This window comes from Capsicum annuum, unplaced genomic scaffold (assembly GCF_002878395.1).
Source record: "Capsicum annuum cultivar UCD-10X-F1 unplaced genomic scaffold, UCD10Xv1.1 ctg77485, whole genome shotgun sequence".
Taxonomy (NCBI): domain Eukaryota; kingdom Viridiplantae; phylum Streptophyta; class Magnoliopsida; order Solanales; family Solanaceae; genus Capsicum; species Capsicum annuum.
The window spans coordinates 24,988-31,122 of NW_025887885.1; the positions used below are offsets into that span (position 1 = coordinate 24,988).

General features: G+C 34.1%; 1 pseudogene; it reads right to left on the minus strand.

Moving 5' to 3' along the window:
• Positions 1-488: 488 nt before the first annotated feature.
• The window catches only part of LOC107874027, a 27,348-nt pseudogene continuing 21,701 nt past the window's right edge, over positions 489-6,135 (minus strand).

Below are 6,135 nucleotides of genomic sequence, written 5' to 3' on the forward strand. Positions count from 1 at the left end.
ACAAGACATATTTACCAACTCGATATGATTTATGATCAATATGACGATAGGTAGATCTAACAAATATTAATGTAAAACAAATTGGGATATTATTGATGTGGACCAACGATAATGATTTGAGAGGAGGAATAAATTTGATTATAAATTTATACTAATTACATACTATACAAAATGGCCAGTGGAATATATTCTTCAATAATCTAACCTTTTAAATAAACCAATTGTGGATGTTATTCTTTACTTAAATTGCAAAGACAAAAGCAAGACAGAAATTTAAAAAGGCACCAAACTATAAGAAGATGAAAGCTTATTCTCAGCCCATTTTCATCATTTAGAGCCAGGGCGGAGCTACATTTGCTCCTGGGGATTCATTCGACCCCCCTTCAATAAAAAATTATATTGTTTTTATATGGCTAAATTTTTTTTATGCATATGTCGTAGAATTTACTTCTGAACCCCCTCAATGAAAATCCTGGCTCTGTGACTGTTTAAATTTCCAAACTTTGATTCGTTTTGGCAATTAAGTAGAGATCTTTCTCTTTCGCTGCACTTAATCCACTTTTCTCACTCATATGCAAGTCTTTTGAACTTGTTCCATGTGGAAGTTCCCAGTTAAAGTGGTAGAGGAGTCGAGCCAGAGGTTGTTTAACATTAGCTAAACCAAACTACATTCCTGGACAAATCCTTTTTCCTGCGCCAAATGGGAGATACTCATAGTTATTTCCCAAATAGTCAATAGGAGAATTTTCAAATCTCTCTGGTATGAAACTCTCGGGATCATCCCAAACTTCTGGATCTCTTCCCATTGCCCATGTATTGACTAGTACCGTGGCCTTAGCAGGTATTGTATATCCATCAACGATTGTTTCTTCTCTGCATTCTCTGTGGACTATATTTGGAGAGTGTAGCCTTAATGTTTCTTTAATCACTAACTTTAGGTACGGCAAGTTATCAAGATCTTCTTCATCAAAGTCCGTTTTCTCTTTGAAGGCTTGTCGCACTCCACTTTGTGCCTTGACCATAATATCTGGATGTTTCATCAACTCAGACATTGCCCAAATAATAGTTGTAGATGAAGTTTCAGTCCCACCAGTAAACATGTCCTGCATCAACAAATAAATAAATAAATAAGACAATGGCTTAATGTGAATAGCTCTAAACTAAAGAGATCGATGGATCTCGAGTCTAATTCAACCCCAAAAGCTAGTCATAGAATGAGAATCATCCAAATCAAGATAAGAAACCAACTGCATATCAATGTGGGACTCACAACACTCCCTTGCATGTCCAGACCCCATTAACTGAAGCATGGACTATATAATATGGAGGCCAACATCGGTGGCAAAGAACTGACATGGGACCTGGCTCTAATATCATGAAAGAAATGAATCTTGAGTCTAACTCAAATCCTAAAGCTAACTTATATGGTGAGGATTGTCTAAGTCCGTATAAGAAGACCAATTACATATATCCCTTTTTCTAATGTAGGACTCTTAACGAAAATGGAAATACAAGGAAACCAAAGATTAAGAGATGGGGGCAAATTATTTTACCAAAATCACATCTTTTATGTTGTCATTGGTAATTGGGAATTGAAGTTGATCATTCTCCTAGATTCTTAGGAAAACATCAACTAAATCTTCACCTCCATACGCACCATTACCCTTTGTCCCCATTGCTCGATTCTTAATATGCTCATTAATAATGCTCTCCAATACTGAATCAACGTTTTGCTGCATCTTTACCATTTTCGACTTTGCAACACTCTTTTTGTAAAGTAACTTCCACGAAGGGAAGAAATCACCCACATCAAATCCTCCTACTAAAAACAACGCATCTTTCATCAAATTTATCAGCTCATCTCGATCCCTGCATAATTTTTCAAACACCAATCGGCATGTCACAGAGCTCGTGAACCTAACAATTCTTTCCGTCATTTTCACTTCACAGGTACCCCCGCAAGAATCAATTGATGAGAGGACATTCAAGAGCTCATCCTTTTGAATTGAGCTAAATGACTTGACCATCTTTGCACTTAGAAGTTCCGTTGTGCAAATTTTGCGCATCTGTTTCCAGTAGTCACCATATTCAGCGAAGGCAATGCCTTTATTATTGTACATTACAATATCAGTGGATGTAAACTGTGGCCTACTAGCAAAGGCGAGATCATAAGTTTTTAAAACTTGTTTTGACGTAGAAGGTGATGATATTGTTGATTTTATGTTTCAATAAATTTTGAAACAAATACAATACATCGGTTAAAGATTTTTAAGAGTTATGTTTCAATTAATTTTGAAACAAATGCATCACTTAAAGTTTTGAGTTACAAAGGAAATGAATTTGACAAATTCATAATTGATAAGTTTTGAGTTACAAAGGAAATGTATTTGACAAATTCATTATTCATTAAGTTTTATGTTATATGTTCTTGAAAGAATGACATTTTTTGTTTTAAAACATACATTTAACCTATTAGCCATTACTTAATTAATATACTTCTCATGCATGAAAATTTCATCCTATAAATATTATTTTTTTTGTTTGAAAGACAAGCACTCAAAACTACTTTCCCCTTGAAAAACACTTGAGAGACATTGATCAAATGGTGAAATCACCAATTCAAGAATAGAAGAGCAACATTCTTGAATGCTACTTGTTTTGTGGCTTAGTTGAATCTCGAAGATAGAGTTGTCACTTGTTCTTCCGTTTGCTTGTGGGAGAGACTCCAACTATCTTTAAGAAGTGTATTATCGTGCCTCTAAGCTAAGCAAGTTTTATTTTGTATTTCTTGTACAATTATCATTATTGTTCTAACAATTTGAAGATAGTTGTCTCTATGGCTTCTACATCAATATCAAATAGTATTCCATCTTTGCCTAATTCTAATTTTGAAATATTTGACGGCAAAGACTTTCCTAGATGGCGTGGAAAGATGGAATTCTTTTTAGAACGATTAAAGTTGGCATATGTTCTTTAAGAACCTTGTCCTAATGCTCCTGGTTCTGAGGTAGCATCTGACGAGGGTACTTTGATTAAAGAACAAATTGCCCAATGGCAATATGATGATTATTTGTGCAAGAATTATATTCTTGCAGGAATGTCTAACAAATATTATGATCAATATTATGTTATATGCAAATATGCTAAAGAGATATGGAACACTCTTCAAGCTATTTATTTAGCCGAAGAGGCGAGTTCTAAGAAATTTCTCGTTTCAAATTATATGGAGTTCAAAATGGTTGATGATAAGTCAATCACTGAACAAGTACAAGAATTCCAACTTATAGCTAATAAATTGCTATATCTGGAATTTCTCTTGATGAAAACTTTCATGTTGGTGCTATTGTATCAAAACTTCCTCCATCTTGGAAAGAGTACCGAAGTAAACTCTTACACATAAATGAAGATTTGACTCTTGAACAATTATTGCAACACTTGCAAATTGAACAAGAGACACGATGGAGCGATAATAATAGTTTGAAGGAACCTGCCATGAAAGCTCATATGATTGAAGAAAAATCAAACAAGAAGGAACCTAAAAATAAGAATTTTTTAAAGGCATAAAAAACTACAAATTTCAAGTGTAATGGTGCCAATTTTAAATCTGGTGAATGCTATCATTGTCACAAAGTTGGTCACTATGCGCGTGATTGTAGAATTCTCAAAGCCGAAAAGAAAAAAGAAAAAGCAAATAAAAATAAAAAAGATGATCTTGTAGCAATGGTCACAGAAGCATTTATAGCGGAAGATCAAGTGGAATGGTGGATAGATACTGGCGCAACTTGTCACATATCAGGTAACCAAAATTCTTTCAAGACTTATGAATTAGTGGGGGATGGTAAAATTGTATATATGGGAAACTCCTCCTCTACTAAAGTTGTGGAAAAAGAAACTGTTGAACTGGAGTTTACTTTCGGGAAGATAGTTACATTGATGAATGTATTGCATGTTCCTGAGATTCGAAAGAACTTGGTGTCAGGTACGCTTCTTTTGAAGCATGGTTTTAAAATGGTTTGTGAGGCAGATAAGTTTATTTTATCTAAAAATGGCTTTTTTGTTGGAAAATGTTATGTTGAAAATGGAATGTTTTAACTCAATATTGAAAATGAAAATATTTCTGCTTATCTTGTGGAGTCTCTGGACTTATGGCATGAACGTCTAGGACATGTGAATTTTAGATCCATTCAACTTATGGTGAATAATGGATTAATCAAAGATTGTGGAAAGAATCATACTACTAAGTGTCTTACTTGTAGTAAATGAAGATTACTAAGAAGCCCTTTAAGACAGTTGAAAGGACTTCCATACTTTTGCACTTAATCCACACTGATATTTGTGAGAGGAATTATTTGTCACGTCATGGAAAGAGGTATTTTATCACTTTTATTGATGACTACTCAATATATACTTATGTCTAATAGCTACTTAATCAATGGTGGATATATCTGCATATTCAGTAAATTTCAAGAAAATTCTAGTGTTATAATATGTCTTTATGTTGATGACAGTTGATCTTTGGAACTGATATCAAAAGAGTCAAAGATACAAAATATTTTCTTGTTTCTTAGTTTGAAATGAAAGATCTTGGAGAAGCTGATGTAATTTTAGGCATCAAAATTGTAAGATCGAAAAGTGGTTTGACTCTTACTCAATCAAGTTATATTGAGAAGGTTCTAAAGAGGTTTGGTCATTTTGACGACAAGACTGCTCCTACACTATTTGATCCTAGCATCAAATTAGTGCGAAACTCTGGTGATATTCTTGATCAATTGACATATTCTCAAATTGTTGGGAGTCTTATGTATGCCATGCATTGTACCAGGCCAGATATTGGTTATGCTGTAGGAACTTTGAGCAAATTTACTGGTAGCCTTGGAGTTGAGCATTGGAATGCCTTAATTCATGTTTTAAGGTATCTGAAGGGTACAATTAATGTTGGCCTGCATTATTCTACCTTTCCAGCAGTTCTTGAAGGCTATAGTGATGCTACTTGGAATTTTGATCCGAATGATTCTAAATCTATTACTACTTGGATTTTCACTTTGGCTAGAGCAGCAATATCTTGGAGATCAAAGAAGAAGACATGTATTACTCACTCAACCATGGAGTCAGAATTTATCGCTATGTCTTCTGCTGGAGAAGAAGCTGATTGGCTGCGGAGTATGCTGATAGATATTCCATTATGGGGCAAGCCAATACCACATTTGACTATATATTGTGATAATAAAACTACTATATTTCGGGCTTCAAGTGATTGTTACAATGGCAAGTCAAGACAAGTTCATGTCAAACACAATCATGTGAGAATATTATTAGAGGATGGCATAATATCGCTTCAATATGTGAAGTTCAAACTCAATTTAGCAGATCCTTTGTCTAAAGGGTTAGGCAAGGAATTAGTGGTACAAACTTGTAATGGGATGGGAATAAAGCCTGTTGTAGATTGATTGTAATTTATGGTAACCCTACCTAATAATGAAATCTTAGGTTCAAAGGGAAAAACAAGTAAAGTTACAATTGTGAAGCACATCAATAAAATTTCTTTTTTCCCTAGAGAGTGAGTAGATGTGAATTAGTTGAGATTTATTCTCTTAATAAATCTACAAGACTGATATTAATTGGAATAAATAATAACACTCTTCATAGATTTGACAGTATTCCTACAAAAGAAAAGAATGAGATTATATTCTCTTATTAAGTCTATACACCGATTTCGGTTGGAGTGTGTAGGAACACTTTTGATAGATTTACTGATACTTTGTCGTAAAGAAGGATGAGACTAATTTCTCTTAATGAAATTCATAGACTACTTATTCGTAGTATGCAAAGTTACTCTTGATGAATTCACCGCACTAAGTGCGAAGTGGAGGCCGCTTCAATAAGATTTTTACAGGGAAATCTTAAAGCACTTAGCTAAAAGGATTCGGAACACATGGCCGTAAGGTGTCAAAGGATTTTAATTTTCACCGGAACATAGCAATATGCGTGGAGTATTTTTCTACTTCATTCAATGAACCACTTAGTTCAAGATTTGTTTACTAAGTAGTCAATGATTTAGAAAGTCTTCACTAGCTAATGGTTCAAGTCCAAAGACACCATTATTGATGCATGTTGCTAGATTGATGTCTCAAATGA